General features: G+C 51.8%; 1 long non-coding RNA gene across 1 annotated transcript; it reads left to right on the forward strand.

The window, feature by feature from the left end:
- Positions 1-5,237: 5,237 nt before the first annotated feature.
- On the forward strand, positions 5,238-8,273 carry LOC117018120 (uncharacterized). The gene is made up of 3 exons (XR_004422171.1): positions 5,238-5,310; positions 7,080-7,195; positions 8,043-8,273. It is a non-coding gene; the product is annotated as an uncharacterized LOC117018120 (long non-coding RNA).
- Positions 8,274-12,107: the final 3,834 nt, after the last annotated feature.

A 12,107-nucleotide genomic window follows, 5' to 3' on the forward strand; every position in this document is an offset into this window, starting at 1 on the left:
ACAGCTTGGACGCCTATCCATTTGTTGGACAGCTGCAGCTGGATATTCTACAGACACCTCAATCTCAACGTGTCCCAAACCGAACAGCTTTTCGTCCTCGCCAAACCTGCTTCTCCACCAGTGTTCTCAAGCCAGTAATAGGCAAAGTTGCCTAAGCCAGAATCCTATAGGCTTCATGTACACGTCTGTCTCAACTCTCTTATCCAAGTCTTGGATAAATCTCAAGTCTTGGGGATTCTATTACCGAAAATGTCTCCTTTGGAAAAGAACTTATTTTGATTAAGAATACATCACATGATTGAAAATTCAAACAGCACACAAGATGTATGGGGAATAAAAGCTTTCCTACCTCTGTCCCAGCCCTTCAGGGATATTCCCTTATGAACGTCTGTTACTTATCCTTCCAAAAATACTCTATGCATATCTAAGCATATGTATGTATATATTCCTTTTTAAAACCCCTATAATCGTACAGTGTACTAGAAAAACAGTTCTTGCGTGTTTCACTTAATATGTTTTGAAGACTGTTCCATGCTAATATAACATAAAAAACACAAAACAAAAAACAAAAACCACTCTTCCCCTTTGTCCCTGCCTCTTTGAACCCTGTTGCTGTTCGAAAATGGGCCACTGTCATCTCCTGCCTGAATTACCGAGGTAGGTTCCTACCTGCTGTCTTTGCTTGCAGTCTTGGTGCTCTCCAGTCCATAGTCCACACAACAGCCTAAACGATCTGCTTAAGATGCGACTCCTGCCTCAAACTGTGGTCTTCTGAAAGCCCTTCCACGGGCCGACCCCGGGCAGCCCCCAGCCTCTTACACTCTGTGTCACCCAGCTGGATTAGTATTAGTTGTTCAACAGTGCCATAGTCTTCTTCTTCTTGGCCTTCACAATTTCCAGGCCTTTCTACCTTTTTGCACCCCTCCCCCCCCATTCATTCTCTTGTTCTCAACTTGGCCGTCATACATTGGGTTGTGTGGGTGGGGGGGAGGTGTCCCTGACCCATAGGCCAGGTGACAATCCACCTGCTCTGTTTCCAGCCCACCTGTATTTTCTTTTTGTTGCACATCCTGCACTTTATTGTACTGACTTGTTGAAATGTCCATCTTCTTTAGTAGACTATGAGCTCCAGAAAGGCAAAGATGCCGTCCACCTCATTCATCATTGTGTTCCCAGTGGGTGGCATAATTCCTGGTACAATGTAGTACGTAATAAATATCCATTCACGGAATCCATGAATGATTGACCTGTCTTTATTCTAAGTTCTCCCAGTGGCCACACTTTGGTTTTTTCCCACCTGTCAAAGTGGTAAAAACAAAACAAAACAAAACAAAACAAAACAAAAAACACCTGCCTTTGAATGGGATTGTAATAATTAAAAATGGGCAGAGAGTATGGGTGGAAACTTTTTGGATAGGAATAACACCAACACAAATGTAATTATTGAGAAAATTTCTCATCATATATATATATATATGTCTGTGTATGTGAGAGAGACAGACAGAGAGAAAAGGAGGAAGAGGAGGAAGAAGAAAAGATGAGGGATATTATGAGGAAGAAGAAAAGAAGGGAAGAACCCCAGCAGCTGAGCTCTGAGCCAGATCTTACCAAACCGTCTGGTGTGTGTTATCTTCTGAAGGAAGCATTCGAGGCAATCTACAAGAATCTACGTCTGCCCTCAGGAGCCTGAATGAGAAAGGAGAAGAAGCAAGCACAGCCACTCCGCACCACACGCAGACAGGGTGAGGGAACCCCACGCCAGTGGGTTCAAGGTGGCTGGCAGATGTCCTGGTCCTGACAGGTTTACTGATGGGTATCCAGAGACGGGGGTGGGGAATAGAGAAAACTGCTGTTCCTGCCGCAGGGATCCCCCAAACGGTTGGCAGCAGCTTTGGGAAGGAATGGCAGGAGTCAGTATCCCTCTGCACTGAAGGAATGCCAGAAAAGGTCTGGGTCCTGAGGCTGAGGGAGGGCAGAAGCGAGAGGAGAGGCTGGTGAACAAAGGACTAACGTTGTAGGTCCCCGGGTAGAAAAATGGAGCTGGAGGGAGAGTAAACCGTGGCATGCTCAACGTGCCTTTGCACACCTGAGTTCACACAATGGAAATCGGAGAAAACACCTTGACGTGGGCTCAAGGGTTTAACCCCACTTCTCCAGGTCAGGCCTACCTGTTTCTTAAAAGCTAATGGGGAAAAAAAAATTGAGAAATGTGCAAGGAAAGAAATACTTTGACAGTAACTCTGAGTGGGTTGTGTAACGTGGAGGGCAGCCAGGCAGGAGCCACCTGGGGTAGGGCTGGACACACCTGCTTCCTTTGCTTGTACCATTTCTTTGTTATCCTGGTACTGAGGAGGCGGTAGTTATAGCCATGGGGTCCCAGGGAGCAGGGGCTTGTGCAAGGACAGGCTGCAGCTGGAGGGACTGAGGGTGCAGGCCCCCACTTACCTGTGCAGGGCTGGCCTCTGTGAGAGTGGGTCTGCTTGTCTGTGCATACGTGCATGCAAAAGGCTCTTAAAGGGCTGCACCCTTTTCAACAGTGCTTTCACTCCTTCCTGCCTTCTGCTGGAGTGAGTTGCTTGCTTAAGTGCTTCCTGATCAAGCTGTGGAATCAACTGAGGGGGGCTGGCCCAAGGTTCCTCCAAGGACACCATCAGTGCCACCCCGCTCCCCCCACTGACTTCATTGGCCACTGTCTCTCTTGGGTTCTGGGCTAACCTGAGGACCACTCAGTTTGCCTCTGCCAACTCTCATTTCCATCAGCATCCCCCTCGGACAGCTAGGGCCCTTTAGGCGTGAGGTGTACAGGTGAAAATCCAGTTTCAGTTTGCTGCTCTGCTGTGCTATTAGCTGATGATTTCTGATTTATCTGCCCGCCACGGTTATGAAAAACTAGTAGCAGCATGCACACGGGTCACTAACATTTTACCGACGGAGGGAGTTGTTATCACAGAATCTCTGCCTTCCCCTCGTTCACCTCTGTTATGCTTTCGCTTCCTCTGCTTTCCCTCATCCCTCTCCAGGCACTGCATCCCTGTGGCATGAAGGTGACTTCTGACACAGTCCTTTGAGATGCTCCCCTGCCCTGGGTCAGAGAGAGTGACCCCCAAATGCATGGCTGGTCTCTTTCCCCAGAACCGTCAGGCCCGGTCTCTCCTCTCCCCATATAAACCAGGTCTGGAGAGGACAGTGGCCAATTGTTCTGTCTTTTCCTGGGCAAAAGGCTCGGTCTGCCTCTTCATCTTCTCTATCACTCCATGTGTGAACCTGGTGGGCAAGAAGGAGACAGCTCCCAGACCCTGCAGGCCTTAGGTCAGTGATCACCTCCTGGCCCTTGGGTCCCAGACCAGTCAGGAGGGGAGCTCAGGATACAAGGGCGGGATGGAGGGCGTGGGTGCAGCCACAGGTGCCTTTCTGCACACACACACCACACCCTCCCCTCCACTCCAGCTGCTGCTTACCTCCCACCTTCAACAGGCCAATTAGTCTTTCAGGGCAGGAGTCAGTGTCTCCGTGTGTGGGCTATGGATTGACAAACACCCTCCCGCCTCCCAGGACACACACATGCACGCTTCCCTGCCACCTCCCGTTGTTCCCCTGTCGCCTTCTGCGCCTCTCTCTTGTACACCGACCCACCTTTGCCTTTGGGTCTTAGGCAAGGAAATGCACCCACGAAATAGCTTGCAGTTTCCTTGGCACAGATCATTCTCCATAGAACACCATTTAACGTACACTTCACGCCAGGGACTCCGAAAGGGAGAAAGAGGAACTCCAAGGGGTTTAGCCTCTGCCTCTCAGGGTCTGCCAGCGGGGGAGATGGGCAGATACAGGAACATGTTGAGGCAATTCTATTCTTTACACGAAGTGCATGGAGAAAGGGAGGTGGGAGCACAGAGGAGGCTGGCACGAGCCGCGGCTGGGTGAGGATGGTTGCAGAGGGAAGAGAGAGCTTGACATTTGAGCTGAGCTTCCAGGGCCGAGCTGTATCGAAGTTTATACACCAGATACTCCTGTGAGGTACCTTCCTGAACCCGGCCGGGACCACGTGGTTACCGAGCCTGAAGTGGGGAAATGCCATGGAGCCAATTTCCTGCTCGCTTCCACAGCGAACAAGGGAGCTGGAACTCAACAGTCTCTTGGGAGGGAAAGCGGGTAAGGGCCGTGGGAGGAATGATACAGAAACCCACCCTGTGTAGGTGGTAACAGTCTGAGGTTGGATCTGCTCTGGGCCCATGGGAGGATTTGCCCACAGGAGGGTAAGCTGGTCATTGAAAGGGCTCCAAGTCCCCCAAATCGCAGCCGACAACAGGACCAAGGGAATAAGAACACAGGCTACTACTGTACACCTGCCTCCCACACCTGTCTCATCTAGTTCTCACCACCAGCCTGAGCATAAGCCGTCGTTATCCTCCTTTTCCAGACTGGCACCGAAGGCGTGGAGAGGGTGAGGGCCCAGCACAAGGTCAAGTAACTATGACTTGTGCTCACGCTGTAGACAGAAAGCTGAGGCTCAGAGAGGTGGACGGATTTGCCCCAGGTCTCTTGACTAGTAATTACCAGTTTGACTTTGAACCCCAATTGATCTGGCCTCAAGGCCAGTGCTCCTTCCACGACAAGACTCGGGGGCCCCCAGACAAGACAGCTCCAACGTCTGTCCCAGAAAGGTATTTCCTGGATGTGTTCAATTTCAAATACTCCCACCCAAGCAGAGATAATAAAGCAAATGACTTGCATTCATATGATGCTGGACAGCATATAAAGTCTTTTCATGTCCCTTATCTTCCACCCTAACAGCAACCTGTGGAGTAAATAGGGCTAGATGACTGTTCTCAGTTTACAGACAAGGAAACTGATTCGCGGAAAGATTGTATGATTGAAGTCACGGATCTCATCTGTGCAGAGCAGGACAATAAGCCAGAGCCTCTGGGCACCGGGAGAGACCTGTCACCACAGTAGCTCCTTCACCTGCCTGCAGGGACAGATGGACAAATCTCACATAGCTGGGACACTACCCTCTCCACCAAGTTGGCAGCGAGGGCCAACACACAGGGTGGAACTCAGAGATACCTGTGCCATGCTAGCACACAGGCACCTGCATACCTGACAGTAAACGCTTTAGTACACCCATCAGCCATCCTCGGTGAGGGCACACACCTCAGCCACAGAAGCACACACTGGCACCTTCAGCGTAGACGGCGGTGGGTGGCCCTCTGCCCTGCAGTGTCCTTCTGCCCTCTGGTCTGCACGCAGGGGTTTGAAACCCAGCCCTGACTGCCTAATGGTTCCTGACTTCCCTGTAGCTTGGGGACACATGTAAGTAAGTCAGCTCTTGTTTTTGGGAATTTCAGCCAGGCCAGAAGAAGTGGGGAGGAGTCAGGGAGGGGAGCCAGGACACAGCATGTGGGTAACGGGCTGACTCCTCCTGGTCAGTGAGCAGATCCTTATCAGGAGATCACAGCGTGCGCTATCAAATGCTCCCGCGCATGGCTCAGCGATGTGCTGAAATACGCCTGACATTTACACTCTGACCTGCACGGGGTCCCACTCAGAGGGCACTGAGTGCAGACAGCCTGTGCAGGGGGGGCAGGCAAGGTGGGGGAGGTGCAGGGTGGTGTCTCGTACTTTCTTTCTTTCCTAATACTTGTTATTGTAGTGGCTGGCCAGGGACCTCCTGCTCTTGCTGCCTGGGTAGGTCCAGAATTGCCCAATAGCTATCTGGAGGACATATTGTTTGGCTCCAGCCCCTCCCTTGTACCCAGCTGGGGCACCACCTCTTGGCCCCCTGGTTCCTGGCCTCTCCACCCTCCTCTCAGCTCCCACCACGCCCTGCTTAGGCATCTACCACAGACTCTGCCCGGCCCCTTGTGCCCCAGCCTGGCGCTGCCTGCAGTCCTGGGGTGGCCCACCCCTTCCCGCAGGCCGCTCTGTCCCTGGGCAGAGCTACATATAAGCCGGGCTGTGGGGCTAGCTGCCCCAGGTCTGCCTCTCGGGTGTCAGGCCCCAGGCCCCAGGCCCCCCGTGGTTGCTCCTCCTCTGTCCTGCCCCTTCCCTGCTCCTGAAGGCCTTCCCCTGCCTCTCAGACCCTGCCATCAGGAGGAAGCGGCTGCCTGCTCCCCCACCCTCACCCCACCCCACAACCCGAGCTGTCTGCAGTCAGCAATTGCCCAGACTTTTAGAACAAGTCTGGCATTTTGCTTGGTTTTTGTGACAGCAGCAGTGGGGTGTCCGGGTGAGTTCTTGTGCTAAACAGATAGAATTTGAAAGAGTTCTCACCACCCCGTTGCCCTTTCATTGAGTTTATTGGAGTGGGGAGAAAAAAAGAATAAGAAGTGCAGGAGGGTCCAAACTGAGGAAAGATGGCCAATGAAACGCTGGAGGAAGCTGTGGTTTCTAGTTTGAACACATGTTTTTGGAAAAGGGTTTTGCTTTTGGTTTGGGGTTTTAATAGCAATGATCTGATTTGGGATTATAATGGCTAAATCCTGTCTCCTCAGCCACAAACCAATCTGTTTACTCTAGGCTTACTGGTCTCACCTGCCCTGAGCCCAGCGTCTCAGTACACAGAGCAGACTGGACCAGACTGGAGAGCCAGCCTGCTCCCGCCTTGTCAAAAGGGCCACACACCTGGTCCTCAGCCCTGTCTCTGCGGAGGCCCCCATAGTGGAGGGCTGTGCCCTCTCTTTACCCAGAACGACCGGGTCACAGGCTAGAGCATGATCAGAAGCCTTGTGTCCCCATGTTCTGCCTGCCTGTCTTCTCACTCTCCTCAATGCTTGATGGAGATCGGCCCTTGTGATGCAGAGACCAAAAAAGATAGAATTCAGCTGAGAGATAAAAGCCCTTTCTGATATGAGGTGCCCTGAGCTGCAGCCTTTCCTCAGGTAGAAGCAGAGGGAGGCTGCTCGGGGGAGCAGAGCGTGTTCAAAGGAACAGGGACACGGAAGAGTCCTTATTTTTGCAGATCGGGACACTAAAAGGTAAATGACTTGACCAAGGCCAAACAGTGATTTCTGGTCGTACTGGGGTTGGAGTGTAGCCGTCCTCCTCACACACCGTTGCTCTGTTTGTTTTGCCTCTTCCAGAAGCCAGCCTCATGGTTCATTCACCATATTTGGAAAGCTCTTTGGCGTCTGTGCACACTCAGGCTTAGTTCCTGGTAGACTTCTTTGGTGCCTGAAATAAAGGCGTTTGGGATGAGGTAAGTTGGGATGGAAGAGACTGGGGGAGGCAGCAGAGCAGACGGTCTCGGGGTCTGGGAGGCAGAGAGAGAAAGGGAGGAAGGGAAAAGAGGTTTGGGAAGCATGGCTGTGGTCTTTCACACCCACCTGCACACTGTCCTATCTCCAGAGGGGCCAGGCTGGGACTATGAGCACGACTCCAGCCTACGGAGACCTTGAGAGAGAGTCAGAGTCAGGTCAGAGCTCGGTGGGGCTCTCTCCAGCACTTGGTCCCTTTTCTGTCACCTCCTAGATGGGAAGATCTTGGAAACAAGACGCTCAAAATAATTGAGGGGGTGAGAGAGAGACTGCAAATCGAGGGAGACCTCTCAAGGCCAGATCAGATCATCTTCCCTGCAGAGGTGGGGCGGGAAGGGAGGGGTCCTGGCTGATAGGGGAGGATGCTCCCTTACCTCCGGCATCCCACATACCTTACACCCATTTGCCCACCTATGTCCTTGGGCACATTCTGCAAAGGGGTAAGCATCCAGAAGGACCAATGCCTGTGCATTTTAAAGCCTACAGACTCTTAGGACAATGCCAGAACACAGACCCATGGGCATACATCCCCATTTGGAAACGTTGCTGTGATACACTGATTCATTTCACATAAAACATGCCATGCATGCACACAGGTTAAGTGATGTGCACACGCATAGGTGAAAATGTGCACTGGCTGCATGGTTCCCCCTGTCGTGGTCTCTGCTCTCCCCCACTCCCCGCCCCCCATGCCCCACCCCCCACTCCCCGCCCCCCATGCCCCAACCTCATGCCCCATTTCCACCACCAACTCAGCTTCTCAACCATCTTCCTCTCGGGTTTCCCCAGATCTTTTCAAGAAAGCATGGAGAACCTGAGATCCCCCATGACGTGAGCGCTTAGTGGGTTCAAGGACGAGGATGGAGAGGCTGGAGGAAATGACGGCAGAGGGATGGAGCTACAACTAGGAACTGGGGCAAAGTGCATGAGCGTTCTGCAACAACTGAGACCTGACCTGTGAGAGCGGAAGGGCCTGTGTGTGCACATGTGGCTCGTAGACCTTTGGAGTAAAGGGTTTCAGTTGCCAAGGACCTCGGAGAGTTTCTAGGACCGACTGTTCACCCAATAGCCAGCAGCTGGGGCTCCCAGTCAGACATCTTAGCAGTCTACCGTCCTCCCCGAGCCCCCAGGCGGTGTCGTAACGTGTGCTTGCTCCCTTCTGATCTGTCACCCCCTCCTGTGTAGGCTTTATGAGCTGGCACACAGGGCTCGTGAACCCAGTGACTGGAACAAACTCCAAGCTGAGTGAGCAGTGGTTTTGACCTCGCTGCCCCGTGCCAGCTCTGTCATCACAGCCCCTTGGCCTGCCTAGCCAGCCCTGCTCAGACAACAGAGCTAAGGAGACACCCTCCAAGGGGGGCAGGGAGCAGGGAAGGGGTGACGCAGTAAGCTGAGCAAGGAAACCGAGAGACAGAGCTAAGGGAAAGAAGAAAAAGAAAGCTGGGGTTGTCCAGAGAGACCACTGAGAGCCATGCACAGATACACACACACCCCATGTCATACCCACACCACACCCACACACACACACGTGTGCACACACACCTCACACACATACACCACAACCACACACACATGTGTGCACACACACACACCTCACACACATACACCACAACCACACACACACGTGTGCACACACACCTCACACACATATACCACAACCACACACACACGTGCACACACACACCCCATGTCATACCCACACCACAACCACACACACACACGTGTGCACACACACCTCATACACATATACCACAACCACACACACACACGTGTGCACACACACCTCACACACATACACCACAACCACACACACCTCACACACATATACCACAACCACATACACACGTGTGCACACACACCTCACACACATATACCACAACCACACACACATACGTGCGCACACACATATACCACAACCACATACACACGTGTGCACACACACCTCACACACATATACCACAACCACACACACATACGTGCGCACACACATATACCACAACCACACACGCATGTGCACACACATACCTCACACACATATACTACAACCACACACACGTATGTGCACACACATACCTCACACACATATACCACAACCACACACACACACGTGCACACACACACACCTCACACACATATACCACAACCACACACACATACGTGTGCACACATACCTCACACACATATAGCACAACCACACACACATACGTGCACACACACATACCTCACACACATATACCACAACCACACACACATGTGCACACACATACCTCACACACATATACCACAACCACACATGCATGTGCACACACACACACCTCACACACATATACCACAACCACACACACATACATGCGCACACACATGCCTCACACACATATACCACAACCACACACACATACGTGTGCACACACATACCTCACACACATATACCACAACCACACACACACGTGTGCACACACACCTCATACACATATACCACAACCACACACACACACGTGTGCACACACACCTCACACACATACACAACCACACACACCTCACACACATATACCACAACCACATACACACGTGTGCACACACACCTCACACACATATACCACAACCACACACACATGTGCACACACATACCTCACACACATATACCACAACCACACATGCATGTGCACACACACACACCTCACACACATATACCACAACCACACACACATACATGCGCACACACATATACCACAACCACACACGCATGTGCACACACATACCTCACACACATATACTACAACCACACACACACACGTATGTGCACACACATACCTCACACACATATACCACAACCACACACACATACGTGTGCACACATACCTCACACACATATAGCACAACCACACACACATACGTGCGCACACACATACCTCACACACATATACCACAACCACACACACATGTGCACACACATACCTCACACACATATACCACAACCACACATGCATGTGCACACACACACACCTCACACACATATACCACAACCACACACACATACGTGCGCACACACATACCTCACACACATATACCACAACCACACACACATACGTGCGCACACACATACCTCACACACATATACCACAACCACACACACATGTGCACACACACACACCTCACACACATATACCACAACCACACACACATACGTGCGCACACACACCTCACACACATATACCACAACCACACACGCATGTGCACACACACACACCTCACACACATATACCAGAACCACACACACATGTGCACACACATATACCACAACCACACATATGTGCACTCACACATACCACCCACACATATACCACAACCACACACACGTACGTGCACACACACACACCTCACACACATATACCACAACCACACACATGTATGTGCACACACACACACCTCACACACATGCACTAGCTCAGAGACTAAGACCAAGTGAGCAGACACAATTGCAGAGAGGTAGTGAGAGAGGAAAACCAGAGGGAAACATAGAAAGACATGGAACGAAACAAAAAGAGGGAAAAGACTAGCACAAAAATAAATAAATAAATAAAAATAAAAAGTGTATATATATACACACACACCATATATGTATATATATATATATATATATATACACACACACACATATATATGCAATTTTTTGCCCTAAATCAGTTGTTCTCATGGAAAGTGGGTTTTGCTGACCCTCCCCCACCCCCAAAGGAAATCAGGCAATGTCTAAAGACATTCTTGATTGTCACAACTGAGCCAAGGGGGATGCGATTGTCACCCAGTGAGTGGCGGCTAAACATTCTACAATGCATATGGACAACCCTCACACTAAAGAATTATTTGTTCCAAGATATCAGCAGTGCCCAGCGTGAGAAACGGTGCACAAAATGCAGAATCAGCATCGGGCAGCGCCTATACCCCCAAGCCGGGCTGTGCCCAGTCCTGCAGAGACTGACACACACATACGTGGCATCTCCCTGATGCCCTTCAGCCCCCGCCACTGGCCCTCAGAAGAGTCCAGTCCTAATCTGGCTGACCCGCCGTCCCCAGCCCCTGCGTTGAATCCTGAGGACCTAACTTTTGCTTCGAGTTCGAGCTCAGCCCAAGGCAGGAAGAGCTGGTCAGAGGCCTTCTGTCATTCTTGACCTCTTCCAGACCCAGTCCAGGCCAACCCTCCAGGCCTTCTTCCCCCCTGGACGCTGACCTCTTCATTCCCCCAGGGCTGGGGCAGAGACCAACTGCCATGGGGTCAGGGACAGACTGGACGTCAGTCAACTCAAGTCCATATGCTCGTCGTTAAGAGATGAGACCATTGAGAGAGCAAATGACTTGCCCAGAGTCATAAAAGTCTCCTTAAATTTGGAATCTGGGCAAGGGGCCTTGGAGGGGGTGTGATGGCAGGTCTGACCAGAAGAGGCGAGCAACTGCGACCATCGTCCCATGGGTTCCAGTCTCGCTGTCACTCCCCTCGTCCCCTGCACCTACAGCCTCCTGTATGTGGACACTCGAGTCTGGGACTCTGGGTTGCAGAACCAACCGAGTCCTCCCCTGTTGGGAGGTGCTGCCCAGCACAGACTTGGAGCGGGCCAGGGAGCCATGCCGAGCTCCTCAAGAGAGGAGGAGTTCCAGGGCAGCCAGGACCGCTCCTGTCCCCTCAGAGCCAGCAATCCTGGAGGTCCAGGGAATGTGGCTGTGAGGTGTGACGGGAGCGGTGGGAGCAGTGTGACCCAGCGCGTGGCCCAGCTTCCCCACTGTCCAAGCACACACTGTTGGAGACAAGAGTTGAGAGGGCACTGTTGGCAGAGGCTTGTGTCTGGCAAACTGCCCCCTCCC

This window comes from Rhinolophus ferrumequinum, chromosome 26 (genome assembly GCF_004115265.2).
Source record: "Rhinolophus ferrumequinum isolate MPI-CBG mRhiFer1 chromosome 26, mRhiFer1_v1.p, whole genome shotgun sequence".
Taxonomy (NCBI): domain Eukaryota; kingdom Metazoa; phylum Chordata; class Mammalia; order Chiroptera; family Rhinolophidae; genus Rhinolophus; species Rhinolophus ferrumequinum.